Source organism: Hyperoodon ampullatus (genome assembly GCF_949752795.1).
Source record: "Hyperoodon ampullatus genome assembly, chromosome: 15".
NCBI lineage: Eukaryota > Metazoa > Chordata > Mammalia > Artiodactyla > Ziphiidae > Hyperoodon > Hyperoodon ampullatus.
This window is the reverse complement of record NC_136928.1, coordinates 42569676-42589067: the sequence shown is the minus strand read 5'-3', so window position 1 is coordinate 42589067 and position 19392 is coordinate 42569676.

The following is a 19392-nucleotide window of genomic DNA, read 5'->3' as shown; positions in this document are numbered from 1 at the left end:
GAGAGTGGCACCGCCAAGCTCCTTCCCCAGAGAACTACACTCAGCATCTCGGCATCAAGCTGCCATAGCTTTGAACTGGATTTATCTTGATTTATTTTGTGTATCTGTTAGCAAGGTGTGTCCTAAGGTAATTGCTTCTTCACTTTACGCCATTTGGCTTATGAAAGTTTTCATAGGCATGCTTTACTTTTGGATATCTGGGGAAGACAGTAGTTTATGCTAACAGTGTGATTTGTGGTGAATGCCTGTTTTTTCATTCCTTGGGAATGACCCCCCAGTAAAAATTCTGGAACCAAGGCTCAGGTGTCACACGTCATTGCTGGGAGAATTAAGTGCTGTCCATGAGACTCCTCTGGGAGAGTACCCTTGGAAGCTTGCGTTTAGTTTCTCCTGGACTCTGCTCTATGCACCGTTTTTCCTTGCTGATTTTAATCTGTATTTTTTCTGTAATAAATCATAATGTGAATGTAACACACATTCTGTGTTCTGTGAGTCCTTCTAGTGGATCATAGAACCTGAGGGTGATCTTAATACCCTATGATAATTTTATAAGTGTATGACACTTATCATACAGTCTATTCATTAATTCATTTATCCTTCCATCAATCCATTTGACCAATTAACTACTGAATGCCTACCATGTACCAGGTATTGTGTTAAGCCCAGAGATTTGGGAGTGAACATGATAGGCAAAATATCTACCTTCAGCAAGTTTATAGTCTGATGAAAAAAAGACAACTAAATAGATAAATACAATTTGGTGTAATAGCATCTATGATAGGCATAGTACAGGATGACATAGGGAACAGAGAGCTCAGAATCCAACACAAACTGGTGTTGAGAGGTATCAGGTAAGCTGCTTGAGAAGTAGGAAAGTGGCCAAGGGATAGAAGAAGTGGTTAATGCAAATGCAACATACATGCAGAAGCCAGGAGTGAGAGAGGAGTGAAATTCATTGTGGCTGAATAATGATGTCTGAGGGAGAAAGCGACACGTGATGAGGCTAGAGAAGGGGCCAGAAAATGCAGCGTTTTAGCTACATTAAGCTACATTAAGGAGTGTGCTCTTTATTCTACTATAAGTGGGGAGCCATAGAAGGGTTATAAACAGGGGAATGAACTGATTAGGTTTGTTTTTAGAAAGACTGCTCTGGCTATGGTTTGTAAGAATGAATTAGAAAAGCACAAGGAAGTAGGGAGGGGCACTCATTAGGAGGCTATTTCAGAAATCCAGATATGAGATGATAGAGGTCTAAACTGGGATGTTGGAAGTTCACTGGAGAAAAGTGGACAGATTCACAAGATGCTTAGGAGGTAGAATCTATAAGACCAGGTGATACGTTGTATGCTGGGGAGAAGGCATGAGAAGAGTCAAATGTGGCATGGTATGCCTGTCTTAGAGAGGTGTGAACAACGGTGTCACTCTTAGAGAAGTGTGAAGAAGGCCAGATTTGGGGAAACAGATGGGTTCAGGTCTTGTCATGTTGATATTGTTTAATGATTTTTTTCTTCTCTAGTCTGTAAGCTCCATTTGGTCAGCCAGTTGTCCCAATACCATATTTAATATAATCTATTCTGCTATAACTCAACAGTATCATTCCTGAGATACTTCTCACTATGTAAGAATGTTATCAAAACAATTGTTTCAGTAGAAAAAGGAAATTAGGGGTTAGAGAGTTTTAGATTGGCAATAACCAAGTTATTTTTGCTGCAGGGATTTCAATAATAAAGGGATTTTGAATATAAATGTATTTAGTTATTAAACACTAAAAATAATAAATTATATTAAAATAGACAAAACAATCTTCTTCATTTTCTTTACATTCCACTCACTCCAGAGCCTCATTCTCCTCTTTAATCTTAGGCCTTGACCTGGCAATTTTTCTTGTTGCACACCTCATGAACACCAAAGGTAAATGTAAGAACAAATGTTACGCCCAGGTAAATAAATATTGGACATGCCAGTAAAGTAGCTAGGCTTCCTAGCAAAGTGGCTCTATGTCCTATGCTTTGTACACATTTTCTTTACTTACTCAACATTAGCTCTCTATCAAATCATTAAACTATAGATCACGTTATATCCTATGTATGTTGTAAAGCTTGGCACTATTGGAGAAATGGTTGCTATCCCGTCCTTCCCTCCCCCCACCAAATGATATGAAATGCCACCTTTGGAATATGCTCAATTCTCAGAAACTGTATTTTAAAAAAGACGCCAGGAGATTTTGATATTCAGTCAGCTTTGTGTACGATGACTTTGGAGAATGTAAAGATATGTACTGTAAGCCAGAATTCCTCCTCTCTAGCCAATCACAGTCCTGACAGCAAGATGGCATGAACATAACATTTCACTTTAACCAGCACTTATTGAATGTATGAGACACTGGGCTAGGAGTTGGAGCTACAAAGATAAGTGAATCATGGTCTTTGCCTTCAAGTCTGGTAATGGGAGACGGAAACACATAACCAGACGATTAAAAAAAAATATATGGCAGCATGCTATACTAGAAGGCTGTGTGCACAGACTAGTGAAGAATTCCAGGGAAGCTTCCTGGGAGAGATGAGTTTCAAATTGAACCAGGATAACAGGTCTGAGTTCCTCAGGCATAGAAGCGGAGCTGAGGATGCCAGGGGCTACTGCTGGCACAACTAATTGTATCCTATGTGAATGGTACCCCCTGCCTCCACACCGCTCAGGTTATGCAACACAGAAGCCCTGCAAGAGGGAGAACCAAGGGGGGAGATCAATCCAGGCAGAACAATGGCAGAGAAGTGTAAAATAACAGATTGTGTTCAGGGAACTAGAATCAGTTTGATGTTACTAGATTGCAAAATGAGTCATGTCCTGATGCCTCAGTTCATAAAAGGGTGTCAAATAAACTAATTTCAATTAAATTTGAGAGTGGGCCTCAGGTCAAATGTTATAGATAGTTGGATCATAAGAGATTGAAAGGATGGAGTTGCCTCTCTAGAAATAAAGGAATCTAATAGATTCCTAATAGAGAAACAGGTTTATAGAGATAATGTGTGGTAAAAGTACCAGGGGTACCTTCAAATAGAAGACTACCTATGTCCTCACTTGTCTTTTTCTTTGTCACAAGCAAAAGAAATTAAAAAAAAAAACAATAAAAAGGTAGTAGTGTGCCATAGTGGTTAAGAGTGTAGTTAAGACATCCTGGGTTTAAATCACTGTTCTGCTCTTAACTAGCTGTGTGCATGTACTTGGGTGAGTGTTCTAAGCACTGTAAATCTGAGTTTCCTGATCTGTAACATGGAAACAGCAAGAGTGCTCATCACATAAGGTTGTTGTGAATAGCATACAGCATTCAAGAATACTAAAAGGAAGGAAATACTGCAAAATGTAAGTCTAATTCAGTTACTATGTTAAAAAATATAGTTCATTGAAAAATTTTATCAGCTCTTCAAGATGGATTGAAGGTTGGTAAGAAGATATCGATATCATGTAATAATATTCCAGCTGCTGGTTACTAGCAACCATGCAAGTGCTAGAGATTACCTCTTGGACTTAATTAATATTTTAAAGATGTTCTGAGCTGTAGGCCTGATTCTGAACCTGTAGGCATGTGCTGTGAATCCAGAGAGATCTATGCAGTGAGTCAGGATACTTTACAAGACACAAAAGATAGCTTTACTAAATGTCAAGTAAGTGGAAGCAAGCCTGGCAACTTAAACAAAAGACTTGGGCATTTTCAAGTGAGACCAGCAGAATATTTATAACGAGATAATTTCAAGAGTTTACTAGAATCCTAGTTTTGTATATTAACTATTGCTCAAGTGCTTTGTAATCTATAATATAAATAAAGATATTTTTCTGTCATTATCTTAATAATTGATTTAGGCAAGAATTGTCAATGGAGCTAAGACTAGTGGGTAAAAATTTGAGTAGGAACAGATTTGATTTAGATCAATATACCTGATCTAAAATTTAGCTGTATTCATAACAGTGCTCTCCAAAATCTCTCTCCTCCAGTAATCTTTTTCTTTATATTTGTTCCCATAAAACATTCACCAATTTGAGAGGGTTAGAAAAATAATGAAAGTTTCTTTTATGGTTGCTTAGCCTGGGAAACACTTCTGCTTGGAAAATGGAGAATTCAGTTCCCACCAGAGGGCGCTCAGGTGTTACTTAAGTCATCTCTTTAGATTTCCGGACCTCCTTTGTATCTCAAAATGTAAAATGGAATTTTTATTTTTTTAATATTTGTAGGTGAACTTAGTTTGAGGTTTTAGAATAAATGTAACTCCAATGTTTTAAAACTTGACTATGTCTTGTTTTTCCTGTCAGATTAAAATAATTACCCAAATGATATCGTAATTAAAACCCATTACCAACAACAACAAAAAGAATAAAAAGAAAAAAAAAACACTCAAATTTCCACCACCTAAAAATACATTGTTGTTTTTTGTTTGCAGCAAACACTTCCAGCCCTGGTTCATTGCAGGTCTGAGAGCCAAGGTTCCTTCTCCATCTCAGCCACCTACTCTGGAACCAGATTATGAGGGTGAAAGGGCCAGAATGAGAGGAACTCTCAGTTTCAGGGGTTCTGGTGCAAAGTGCTGACACCCTTGTGAGTCCTGCTTCCCAGGACAGTCATGCTTTCTATTAGGCTACTCCAGTGGTTCTTAAAGTACCCCCAACCAGCAACATCAGCATCTCCTAAGAACTTGTTAGAATGCAAATTCTTGGGCCTCCATCCCAGATCTACTGAATCGGAACTTGTGGCAGTAGGGCCCAGTAGTCTGTGTTTTAACAAGTTCTCTAGGTGATTCCGATGTATACTACAGTTTGAGAACCACTAGGCTAGGCACTCTGTTTTCACAAGGCAAGCTGGATTTGGGCAATCAGTATTATTGTGTAGTTCCCACTCTGAGAATCAGAAGCAGACTTCCTTCCAGGCTAGGTCTCAGACTCTTAGGCAAATGGTAGTCAATATCAAAGTGGTTTTCTACCTGCTTTAAGCTTCTACAGGAACTTGTTTTCGCTGGTGTAAGCAGGGGCACCAGCCCATGGAAGAAAATTTTGGAAGTAGATCTCTCTTGTGTAGAGGGGACCAAGAGAGTCAATTGAGAGTTTAGAAATGATGTGTAGCTTGGTGGTTAGACCTACAGATTCTGGATCCACTTTACCTGTTTCAAATAAAAGCTCTGTGTGATATTGGGCAAGTTATCGTACCTCTCTGTAACTCAGTTTCCTTATCTGAAAACTGGGGATAGTAATAGTACTTATAGGATTGTTATGAGAATTAAATTAGACAAGATTTCTAATTCACTTAGAATGGTCCCTGGCACTATGTAAGGGTTTAAAAATACTGTGCTTTGCACAGGTCACGTACCATCCTGCCAGCACAATCCTATCATCTTTGGTCAGCAGCAAAACAACATAGTCATACATTTCCCCAATTCTTACGGGAATATCTTAATATAAACAATCTCTACCACATTTACACTGGTGACAGTGAGACAGGCTGGGACCTGGGACCCTTTGCTGCAGTGCTTGCACCTGGACACACCTTTCCTCAGCAACGAAATACAAAGAAAATATTAGGGACTAAAAGTAACTGTGTGCATGTGCAGTTGGGGCAAATTCTAGACAACGAGATACAAAAAGACCAAAAAAACCCAACTGCCACTTCTGAAGAGTCCAAAGCAAATAACAGGGTGTTGGGAGCAAAAGCAGGGTACTGTGCATGCCCCCTGCACTCAACACCACCAAAGTGGTGGGCAAAGCACCTAAGCCACCCCTCCGGCCTGACCTCTGGACCCACCCCTACCGTCACCCCACGTAAGGAACCAGGTCGCCCCCCTCCCAGGGGAGCAAGGGAATGTGTTACTTGTTTTCACTCCCTCCAGCTGCCGCAGGAGCCCCACTAAAGCCTTGCCTGAATTTCTTGACTGGCCTTTTATCAATTTCTATTGATTGGGGAAGGCCAAGAACCCTGGTCGGTATCAACAGGAGTCCTAGGATCTTCTTTGGAGTCAGGCAGACCCATTCTTTTAATCCCAGCTCTCCCACCTAATAGATGTCTGACTTTAAGTGAATTACTTGACCTCTCTTTAAATCTCACTTTCCTTTTCATTTGTAAAATAGGGAGTATAATATCCATCTTATAGGGCTAGTGTAGAGAAAGGAACACAATCAGAGGGTAAATTGTGGAAATAAAGCACATTATCTGTATACTACTGTCCCAGGAAATGCTATAAAGAGTGCTTGACACATAAGAGGGCTCAAAACACATTAGTTCCTTTCCGTTCACAGCTTTATACATTTTAAGTGCTCAGGGATCTTTTAAATCACCAAAGCTAATTATGTTCTTATACACTGCTGACTTCTAGCTTCCCACTCCAGCTTCTGGATTTCTGGCCTGGAGTGACTGGGAGAGTTCTGTTTCCCAGGGGTTGAGAAGCCTTCATGGAAATTAGCTGGACTTGAGCTGACTTGCTAGTACCCTACGCAAGAGGCTATGGGGGTAATGCCAGGGGTAGCAACTGAGGGGGTATTAGAAGAGCAAGGTGGAGACCACACCCTGGGGAGGCCCCTCACAAACCCCTAAAGAACCCTCACACATGCAGCCCATGGAAGAGCCAGTGTTGAGATGTCTGCAACACAGAGGCCAATAAGCAGCGTCCGCCAAGAGAAGGCCACAATTCAGCACTGAAGCAGACACTTGTCCCTTCCCATCTCAGCTTCTACTGCAAGCCCCAACCCCCAAGAGGGAAGGAAGGAGGAGTGAAGGAGGAGACCAAGCTGTCTACAAGCCAGGACAAGATCCCCGACAGGGAAACCAAACTGGCTGGCACATTCATGTGGCTGTTGGCTGGAGGCTTCAGTTCCTTGCCATATGGGCGTCTATTTAGGTTTCTCATGACATGGCAGTTGGCTTCCTCCAGAGAAAGTAATGAGAGACAGTGAGAGAGAGAGAGAGAGAGAGAGAGGAGAGGACCCAGTCTGTTATTATATAATATCAGAAGTGACATACCATCATTTCTGCCCTATTGGTCATACAGACAAACCCTGGTACATTGTGAGAGGGGGATTGTACTAAGATGTGAATATCTGGAGGCTGGAATCATTGGGAGCCATCTTGGAGTCTGGCTACCATATCTGGCCTATGTGATTCCTTGTTCATATCCAAAAAAGAGAGTTGCTTTTTTTTTAGCCATTGAACAAAAGTTGTCAGATTTGCTCTGATTGTACCATCCTTAAACCAATCACAGTGGCTGGTAGCATAAAAGCTACTGAATGACTTGGGTCTGCATGACTGAGCTAATGTTTGTTTCAAGGGGGATAGGATGACAATGATTGGCTTAGACAAATTAGTGTCCACCTAGAGCTGGAGATGTGGTTTAATGCCACTCAAACAGCATGGATTTTTCTACAAAAGAAGCGGGTAATACGTTGGAGAGGCAACCACAGAGTCCTTTGTAATCTATTTCTGGCTCAGCATCTATTCAGATCCTTTTCCCTACTCATACACTGTTATGTGCATTTATAAGCTCTCTCCAAAGGAAGATAATCCAAGTCTAATTCAAGCTCCAAGTCAAGGATCTCTAGGTGTTGTCCCTTCCTCTCCATCAGGTGTGGACACACCTCTTTACAGTCTAATGATCTAAGAGGTCCACTTCCAAAACAACCAATATGGAATTGTGGGGAAAGAACAGGATACTTTCAATAAAACTCCCATTGGAAAGAGTGGCTAGAATACAATACACGGTTTTCCCCCGTCCACAGCGCACATCATATCCCACTGGATAGGAATTTTAAGTTCTCCTTGCCCTGGTTGGAAGAGAGGGTCTGGGTAGAGAGGGTAGGAAAGGAGGTCCCTGGCACTAATTGCTGCCGGATTGTTGAGGGCCTTTTACTTTAGCCTGTAGGCAATGGAGAAAGAAAGAGAATCATTGAGAGGTTTTGAGTAAGGTAGTGACATGATCAAAATTGCTTTGGTAAAATTGATTTGGAGGTACTATGCAGTATAAATTCACAAATCCCCTTAAAATAATGCCCTGAGGACAAGTTTCCTCACATAAACTGAAAGTGATACTTGAAAAAGAAATACTAACAGATTCCACAGTAAAAGTACATGTATAACCCAGGTTTGTCTCCTTCCAAATAGAAATTATAAGTTGTTTCTAGGCACCTACATGAAACAAACAGGGTGGTTCATGTTGTGTCACTTCCCTGGCATTAATTCCAAATAGAATGAATGAGCTTTTAAGACTTTTTTGAAAAGGTTTGTATTAGAGGTTGACTTGGTAGGTGGAGAATGACTGAGACTAAGTTTAACTTGAAAAAGTAAGAAAAAATTTAGTAGAGAAAGCATTTTTAGGTAACAATAACCCTTCACTTACCTGTTCATTGTGAAGGAAATAATAAAAATTACTGTTTAAATTATTTTACTACTGCAAGTCCTAGACACGTTAGCTGGTTAAAAGTTTGTGTAGGTTGTGAAGCATTTGTATTTTAAAAAAGAATCAAGTTGAGGGGTAAGTGAAGCTGTGAATCTGCAGCACCACCTGCTATTGTGAGGGGCCTTTACTAGTTCAGGATATGAAGGAATATGCTCTTCATAGACAGAAAGCCTATGGGATTTCTCCTCAGATGGCCTGGAAGGAATCCAAGATAGAAAGTGGTAGAGAAATTGATTATTCCTATTTGAAATTTCAGATATTAGGGTTGAATTTGTATTTGACCTATTCCTGAGAAACATGATGGAAACACCCCCCAGAATAAAGTTGTTATTTCTCTAGTCTACAGACTTGAGTGAATATGGGTGAGTGAAATGTATAAAAGAAAACATTTTTTGAGGTAGGAATAGATTCATCATTGAGTTTCCCTGCCAAATTCAGAATTAGATAGTGGAAAAATTCTATTTATTTTGAATTTGTGAATCTGCCAGCAAACTGTTGGGAAAAATAAAGACAAGCCAGATGAGGACTTGGGTTATGGAATGAACCATAGATGACATATGACTGAACTTTTAAAGAGAAGAATATAGTTTTTCCTACATTTATTTCCCAGTTTTAGAGTCTTTAATAACTAATTTGCAGCATGCTTTTCTATTGTACTGAACTATAGCAGCAAAATGGAAAACACAGCATATTGCAGTGTTGAAATCAACCTTGAGGGTCAGGAAATTGAAAATATCAAGTTTCCATAGTAACACTAATTTAGTCAAATCACACATGTTTCTGAGCCATTAGTTTACTCTTATGATGTTAAAAGAACATAATATTTACTCTGTAATGTGGTTAAGCTAATGTTAAAATGCAAAATAATTTCATATTTTCTGCATGTACATTTTAAATCATTTTATTATGGTAGACTTGACATTTGACTCTTTGCGTTGTTTTGGAAAATGGGAAAATGTTGTAAAAGTTTTTTTTTTTTTTAAGTTTCTGAAGAATAATTAAACAGGAAATCATGAACATATCACAACTTAGGAAAATAAGATAAACTGGACTTTGAAAGCTCTCACCAGAATTTTTTGCTGAATGTCAGAGAATTTATTTGGTCTTCCAACTGGGTAGCTTTGATATGATCTGATTTTAATTTTCACAGTTAACACATTCTACATGGTGTATCCTTGATATCTGCTAGGGATTTGTCCCAAGTCCTTTTTGAATTCATGAATACTACTATATTCATGAATAGCTTTGTTTGTTGGCTGACTTTTTGAGCCCACTTTTCCACAAAGACACCTTTTCCTCCACAACTTTATAGGAGTTGCTGCAAAGATACGATCTAGAAAAGGGCCAATTTGCCTTCTCAGTAGGCCCTCTTCTGGTGAACATACCAAGCATATCTTCATGACTGGTCTTCACATACTGGTGTCACATTGTGTGTGGTTCAAATTTGCCTCTTAGTAAAATGACAAAATGCTGCATCTTCAAGGCCACTCATGATTATCACATTGATTTTCAGCTGTTAAATAACTTTGCATTCCTGGGATAAATCCCACTTGACCACAGTGTATAATTCTTTTTATATGTTGCTGGGTTTGGCTGGCTAGTGTTTTGTTGAGGATATTTGCATCAATATTTATAAGTGATATTGGTCTGTAGTTTTATCTTCTGGTGACATTCATGAATATTAGAGTGTACTCTACTCAAATTCCCATTTAGTTCACTGAAATTGATAAAAACAAGTTAATTCAATGAAAAATGACAGTCATGCTTTTTGATAGATACTGTGAATATGAATATGATTTTTTTGGTTGACTGGATTATTCATTTCTTGCCTGAGTCTAAGTAATGTGAGAAATTAAATTCAACTCAAGAAGTATTTATCGAATGCTTATTATACTAGGTATCATGCTAGGTACTGGGGGTATATTGATGAATAATGAATGGTAGTTAGCAGTAATAGTAGTAGTATAATAGCAACAGTGAGTAAGAGTACTTAGATTTGACTCCTATCTCTACTACTTCCTAACTGATAGACCATAGGCAAATTACTTAATCTCAGTTTCCTCATTGGTGAAATGGTGCAACAAATAGCATGGAATTCATAGGACTGCTGTGAGGATTAAATTAAGTAATACATGTAAACAGTGCCTGGCACTTGGTAATCACTAAATACAGTTTAACTATTACTATTATTATTATTTGCTTTTCATGTGCCAGAACTTACTTACATTACTTCATTTAATTCTTGTAACAACCCTGTTGAGGAGGTTGTTAGTATTACCTCCATTTTTATAGCTGAGAAACCAGGGCTTATAAAGGCTAAGCAACTTGCCTGACATCACCGATACGGTGACTGGTAAAGCAGAATTCACACCCAGAATATGCTTGACTGCCAAGCTAGTGTTCAGATATATTACCCTATATAGCCTGTCCCTGGCTTAAAGGAGCTCTCACCTAGTTTTTCCAGGAAGCCCTGTGCAATAACTAGCTTAGATTCTTCAAAGTTTTCAGAGGAGGTCTTTTGGTGCCATATTCCAGTGACTTGTTCCCCTAAAGTAAGTCAGAAAAAACAATCTAACACAAATCTCATCTATTGAACTTCAACTCTATTTTTTCCTTAGTATAGAGAAGAAATTATATCTACCCATGTGGCAACCTAAAGTCAATACATTCCAGTATTTTCTCTTTCATTTATTAAGAGAATTCTTTGTTCAATGGGGGAAAATCACAAATTATCTATGAGCACTTTGTTTTTCTGGATTTCTCTTTAATGTTAAAAAGCTCAGTTAAGGAACTGACTCTTGTTGTCTGTCTGGATACTCTTTCTGCCCTTGACTTTGATCCTGTTTTAACATTATTTTCCAGGGCCTTCTGCTGCCTGCTCATGGATTAGGTTCCTACCTTGTAGTTTTTAAGTGCTCTCAATTTTCCCACCACATGATGGGCATAAGAGGTCATGAGAAGGTGGGAAGAGGGTTAATAAATAATGTGAAGGCAAAGGTACACTTAGGGCCAAATTTACTGCACAACTCTTATGTAGAGAGAATTTTTCTGTTGTTAATAAAAAAGGCTATCATTTTGGGGGAAAGATGACAGGACTTTGGATGCTGAGGCATCGGGGGAAGGAGTTTAAGTAGATTGAGACATAGAAACGTGATGCAGAGTGAAGGCAGGGTAACTATTTTGCTTCTACCAAGAGACATCCTACAACTTGACAATAGTCTTATATACCCTTCAGGGTATATATATATTTGAAATTTTGTATTTTGTAGAATTTTGAATTTTGTAAAAAACCAACCTGCTTCTCCCAAGGGGAGAAATTATTTAACATTACCTTTCTTTCTTCCTATCCACTGACTCTTACAGGTTAATGTTTTTAAATCCTGTCTCAAGGGATTGGGCTAATGTTTCCCCTAAAAATAAAGTATTATGAGCAATAGATACTTAGAATTGAAATTCTCTGTGAAAGATGGGTGAATACCTAAAAACCAGGAAACTTTCTGAAAGAAAAGAAAAAGTCTTTATTTTAAAGGAAGAAAAAATACCAAGTATGACACAAGGCTGATACCCACCCAGTGGCCAGATATGTTTTCCTGAGGGATTTCGTTGTGTTTATTCCTCTAGCATTTTTTCATTCCTGACTTTTGGGGTGGCCCTTCTGTGAAGAGTTTCCTCATCCCAGCTGTTATGATGTTTAATCTAGAGTTGCCAACTTCTGATCTTGCGGTTCCAAGACACAGGGTGAGGAAAACAAAGCTTTCCAGTATTTCTGAATCCTATCCTCCACCCGATTGGAATTAGTGCTTTCATCTCTGGTCAGTCCTGAATTGTTTTCAACCCTAGCTTCATCCTTCCTCTCCCCCAGAATAGCAGAACAATTACTAATGGTAAAGATCCATGTCCACGTTCAGAGTTCAAATTACATATGTCCCATGCAAACCTCAATTTATTCTTTTTTTCCTTTTCTATCCCTCTCCTCCCCTCTACCCAAGTAAATTATGGAGGTTTTCTTTGGGGGAAATATTTACTTTAAAGAGCTTTTTTTTTTTTCCAAGATAAAAATTAGATTTTGGTTTTTAAACTAACTAGGAAAAACAGGGTAATCTTTAAAAAGGATAATCATCTGGTTTTGATCCTAATGTTAGTCCATGGGATGGCTTGATACTTCCAGTAAGGGAAGTCAAGGCATTCCATTCTAGAAATACACAAGGATGGCTCCCTTCTGCCCTCAGCCTGAATTGTTTAATGTTAAGGTGAAGTGGTCCTGGCTGGTCCTATATTTTAGGCCTGGTCTGCTGCAGGACTAGGCAGATGATAAATTAGAGGTAAGCAGAATTAATACTTGAAAGCAGAAAGCAGAGCACAGATATAGATGAAGAAACAGCCCCTTTTACCAAATGTAGAAAGGCATGTCTTACAGTACTAAAACATGTTGCTTTCTTCTGGTGTGTTCAACATGCTATTATACTGTGAATTAATCTACCCCTGGAAATGGAAAGTATGTAGGAGATCAAATGGTGAAGTAGGAAAATGTGGTTCTTTGGTTCTCCTACTATCCCCAAGTGTCTGTTACAACACAGCTGTTCCCACATGGCTTTGTTTAAGGACCCCACACTCAGAGTCCCCACAAATTTGCCTTTAGGTAATACCCCATGTTCTGGATCTTTTCTTCACCCTTACCATACACAGTAAGGATGGATATCCACTGACCTGAAATAATTTAGTGTCCCCTTCCTTTATATACATCTGCTCCCAACCATGTACAGCTAGCTAGCTGGATGGAAAAATATTAGCATTTATATAACGTTTTGTACTTTAACAATAGGAATCTTTCAGAATTAATTCCTTATACCCAAAGACACTCTGCTAATATAACAAATTAATGGAAATTTCAGATGATGTCAGGCTAATTGAATAGGTGTCTAGGAACAGGAAGGCTCTAGTGTCCTATAAGATCTTATGCATAAAGTCAAAACTGCCTTTGAATTTTCACTTGTTTTCCATTGAGAAAAATCCCTATAACTGCCACCAAAATGTCTTTATGAAAGCTGCAAAGAAAAATGCAGATTTGCAATGAGGGAAGGATGTTTTAACCCCAAAATGCAAAGATTAAATTGTGTCCCCAGTATTTCACAGCAGTGTGGATGGGCAAAACCCAGATTCCTGTATTGTTTTTGCTATATAATTCTAGGAATTTTGTCTGCTTGATAACTCTTGTTCATGTTTCCTCTTTTTCTTCTTTCTGCCTCATCTGTATTATTTATACTTTTGTTTCCATATACAAAAAAATTCCTTCCAAATAGTTCAAATTCCTATAATAACAAATACTTTGTTATTTGATTGTTTTTAAGAATAAAGGTAGAAATCTACCTTTGGCAGAATGGAAAGTATTTAGAAGATCCTAGTCACATTTAAACTATTATTGGTATTGACACTGTACATCACATCCCTCAAATACTAAATATGGTGGAAACCTTTTATGAATGAAGCTTGTGTTGAGTGGATTCAACTTTCTGACTTACAGACGAGGCATGTCTTCTTTGGAATTTTTGTGTTTATGAAAACATACCTTTTATACCATATACCTGAATTTGCATAATAATTAACTTCTGCAGAATTTAAGAAAATAATTCCTTCCTGTTTAAACATTAAAATGTGCTTCTTAAATTGTATACCAATATAAGCATAATTATTTTGTTTAACATTAAGGAGTTACATTGATCAAAATATTAAACTATTTTTTGGTTTGTTTACTCATTTTCATTTGTCAAAATACGTATAATTGGCAACAACTGCCTCAAGATTATTTTTGACAACTCTTCACATTCAACTCTAAAATGGATAACTTTAAGAGAATGGGCCTTGTCTAATTATGATTTTTCCTAGAGTATATATTCAGATTGCTATTCTGCAAATTAGAAGTTAATTAAAACCAGAAACGGATCATTTTAAAACTAGTACCACAGTTTTATAGAAAGACGTTTTCCATGGCTTTCTTATTTTTATGTAAATTGATTAGTTATATTTGGCTATTTTACTGTATTAACATCTTACTATTATTTGGAATGATTAAAATGTGGTAGAAGACTAATGAAGTGTTTCTCTACCCTTTTATTCTTGTCTTCAAGCTATACTTAAACTTCTTTTCATTTCTAGAACAGCTTAATAACGTGATTTGATATTAGCAAGAGGTTTAGGAATTTTCAATATTTTAATAACTTTTATGATTAAATAAGTACATTCATTTTAATAGCTCCTCAGATTAATTTATCTCATGCTAAATGAGATCTTGATTAAATTTATAAATTAGGAAGCTACTGGAAATATTTTTTAAAATGCCAGTTTAATATAAAGTTCTCTACTATTGGATAACTTTTTATTCTAAATTTATCCCTATAGTATTTCTAATTTATTTTAAGAAGTTAAAAAAGGCATATTGTGTGCCTTTTTTTTTTTCTTTCCTAGAGCAGAGAGTCTGGAAAAGACCAAAATAAAGATAGTCAAAGATACCATGTATCTGAAAGTATGGGAACTTCTTATTTTACTGTTCATGCTAGGATTCCCTTCCTATGCACACATCACATCCAACCGACTCCTCATGTTTCCTACACTGTCCATTTCAAGCATTTTGCATTTTCCTAAAGGTCCACACTTTATCACAGGCACACTCACTGACTGCAGATGACTGTAAATCTGAGAACAACACGAATAGCACATCATGAACCACAGTAAAAACAAAACAAAATGCAGGAACACTTTGTCTAACATGAGCCCTTGAATAATGAAGCCTTTTTGAGTCCTTTCTGGGGAGTTCCTGATGAACACAAATTTACCCCCGACTTCTGCCATCTACAGATAGGTGGCGATCCTTGCCCATATGGTAGCCACATGAGGAAATGGCTGCTTTTGCCCATCATAAACAGATTTACTGTTATTTTGGTAACCTTGCTTCTTTTTCCCTTAAATACCTGCTGTATTCTTTGGAGTAAATTCTTTTAATGACTAGACTCCATTACAAGGCATTAGAATTAAAATACTTTTTTAGAAGTAAAAATACTTTTTTTTCCTTCTGTTTTGAAAGATCTATTCTCTTAGCAACTTTCAATTATGCAATACAATATTATTAACTATGGTCACCATGCTGCACATTATATCCTCCCCATGACTTATTTATTTTGTAAGTGGAAATTTGTACCTTTTGACTCCCTTCACCTATTTTGCACCTCACCCGCTCTGGTAACCACTAATCAGTTCTTTTATCTATGAGCTTGTTCCACGTATAAGTGAGATCATGTGGTTTTGTCTTTCTCTCTCTGATTTATTTCATTTAGCATAATGCCCTCAAAGTATATACATATTTTCATGTTGTCACAAATGGCAAGATTTCATTCTTTTTTATGGATGGATAATATTTATATATATTATTCATTATATATATATATATATCACATTTTCTTTATCCATTCATCTGTCAGTGGACACTTATGTTATTTCCATATCTTCGATATTATAAATAATGCTGCTACGTACATGGCGGTGCATATATCTTTTTGAGTTAGTGTTTTTGTTTTCTTTGGATAAATACCAAGAGTGGAATTGCTGGATCATATAGTAGTTCTATTTTTAATTTTTTGAGGCACCTCCGTACTGTTTTCCATAGTGACTGCACCAGTTTACATTCCCATCTCAGTGCACAAGGGTTTTCTTTTCTTTTATTAATGCTTTTATCTCTGAGTTTTCTTTTCTTTTATTAATGCTTTTATCTCTGAGTTTTCTTTTCGAGCTGTACATTTTAATAACGAAGATTCTTCTGCCTCAGACAGGGTGTGAGGACCTCCTTTCAAAGACTGGCTCCTGCACTTGTGCTCTTACGGCTCTCAGAACATAGTTCCTTCATTTATCTACTCTGACCACCATTCTGCATCTTTAATATTTCTTCACTGTAGTAGTCTTCTTTGTCTGAAAAAGGCCTTTTCTTTTGACTTTATTACTCTCCTGTTACTTTCCTTTAGTTCACCTTTTCACTACCAAAAGTCTTGAAAGCCTCATGTTTGCTTCCTCTGCTTTAGGGTGATCCATAAATTCCATAATTGTTTGTAGCCTGACTTGGGCCTTCAACAATGTGCTGAAATCACTCTCTTTAAGGTGGCTAAAAATTGGTCGATCACTGAGCACAGTCACTTTCTGTCAACTCCCTAATCCACTCCACTGTTGGACAAATCCTGAAACTCTTTCCTCGTTTTGCTTCTTTACATTATATTCTCCTGGTTTTTCCACCTCTCTGCCAGTTCCTTTTCTGTCTCATCATTCTTGTTCTGTAACTTTGTTGTTACAAAGTTGTTCCTCAAGGATCTGATCTTAGCAACTCTTTCTTCATTTTTATCCATTTTTAGACTTATCCCACGTCTTGGGATCCACTGTTAGCTGTATGTGGTTGACCTCCAAATCTACATCTACATCTCTACCTTCTCGACTACATGACTCTCCCTCCCTCATTTCCTCCCATATCATCTTAGTCACCTCAGGCTGTAATAACAAAATACAGTAGACTCGGTGGCTTAAACACCAGGAATTTATTACTTACAGTTCTGGAGACTGGGAAGTCCAAGATCAAGGTGCCAGCCAGTTTGGTTTCCCTGTAGGGGATCTCGTCCTGGCTTGTAGACAGCTGCCTTCTGGCTGTGTCCTCACATAATGGAGAGAGAAAGCTGTGGTCTCTCTTGCTCTTCTTATGATGACACTAATCCCATCAGGAGGCCCTACCCTCATGGCCTCATCTAAACCTAATTATCATCCAAAGGCCCTACTTCCAAATATTACATTGGGGGTTAGGGCTTAACATATGAATTTTAGGGAGACACAAACATTCAGCCCATAATACATATTTATAGAATATCTAACAGGTCCAATTCCAATGGTCAGCTAAATATCAGCAGTGGGATATTTTCTGGTACCTCAATATTATTATGTACAAGATGGAACTTGTCACCTAGATGCTCAAATCTGCCGTACCTCACATACCCCCTTTTTGCATTAATAGAACCATCCATAAAAATTGCCCCAGAATTGAGACCTTGGAGCCATATTTGACTTTTCTCTCTGCCTTATTCTTTGCTTTGTTTACCAGTTGCTAAGTTGTGCATAGTTTACTTCCATACTACCATTTCCATTTAGTTCCAACAGATCCAATTTTGAGCCTTCATGTCCCCCTATACTTCTCTTGGCTTCAACTGTTTCCCGTGTTGCTGCCAGCTTAAACTTTCAGAAGTCAAGCTCTGACATTGTTAATTCCCTGTTCAAAAAATCTTCAGTGTTGTATCCATTTATGGCTCCTAGAAGGATCTATTTTAGGAAACCACAGTCTCCTCACTTAACTCTTACATTCTAAGGGCCTTGACTATGTAATTGATTTATTTACTCTCCTCCAGACCATGTGGACTTTTAAGATATATGTGTAGTTTAACAAATACTTGTAAAGTGGACACCTCTGTAACCATCACCCAGGTCAAAAAATAGAACATTACTGATACACAGAAAGCCTCTTGTGTATGTCTTCCTAATTATCCTCCTCTCAATCCCAAACTCCTTTCCTTCCTCCAGAGACAATCACTATCCTAACTTTTATAGAAGTATTTCCTTACTTTCTTATAATCTTACCACTTGGATATACCACCCCGAACAACAAAATGTTTCTCTGTTCTTAACCTTTATATAGATGAAATCATTATTTTATGTATTTTGTGTGTGACTTGCCTTTTTTGTCTTGACATTATTTTCAGAATTATTCAAATTGCTGTTTGCAGCTATGGATTGTTCATTCTCACTGCTGATTAAGACCACAATTTATTTATTTGTTTTATTGCTTGTGGACATTTGAATTATTTACACTTTTTGGTATTTTTAAACAATGCCTCCAGGAACATTCTTGTTCATGTACTGTGGTACATATAAATGTGTATCTCCAGGGTAAAGATTTGGGAGAATTGCAGAGTCATAGGGTATGCATGTCTTCAACTTGACTAGACAATGCAACAGGTTTTCAAAGAATTTGTACCAGTATATACCATTCATACTATGAAAGTTCCTGATGCTCCATATTTTGGTTAACTGTTAATATTGTTGGACTTTTACATTTTTTTCTCATCTGATGAATGAATGGTGGTATTTCATCATGGTTTTAAAATGCATTTCCCTGAGAAGTAGTGACACTGAACATTTTAAAGTATGGTATTGGTCATTGGGATTACCTCTTTTGTGAAGTGATTATTCAAATCTTTTCACCATTTTTACCTCTGGGTACTTTTTCCTTGTTATTTATTTGCAGAAGTTTCTTTATATTCTGGATACTTGTTCTTTATTTACATATTTAATTAGATGTATTGCAAATATCTTTTCCTACTCTGAGGGTTGACTTTCCACTCTTTCTATATAGCCTTCTTAATTTAAATTTAGTTTATTAGTTATTTTCTCTATTATGAGTACTCTTTGTGTTTATGTAGGAAATACTTCCCTAGCCCAAGGTCAAGAAGAAATCATCCTATATTTTCTAAAATTCTGTGTTTGATTTTTGTGTCTGCTATGAAAGAGGAGTCCTATATCATTTTTTTCATTGTCCTACCTTCTTTTGGAAAATCCATTCTGTTCTCACTGTTCTGCAGGGCCATCTCTGTCATAAACCAAGTGTAACACAGGTCAATTTCTATGCTGTCTCTGAGCTCTCCTATTCATCTATTTTTCTGCCCCTGTGCCAACACCACACAGTCTTGATTACTCTAACATTGTAATATGTCTTGATGCCTGGAAGAACAAATTTTCCTTTTTGTTCTTTCTCTTCAAGAGTGATGTTATGACAAGACAAGGTTGTCCACTCTCACTACTGTTATTCAACATAGTTTTGGAAGTTTTTGCCATGGCAATCAGAGAAGAAAAAGTAATAAAAGGAATCCAAATCAGAAAAGAAGTAAAACTA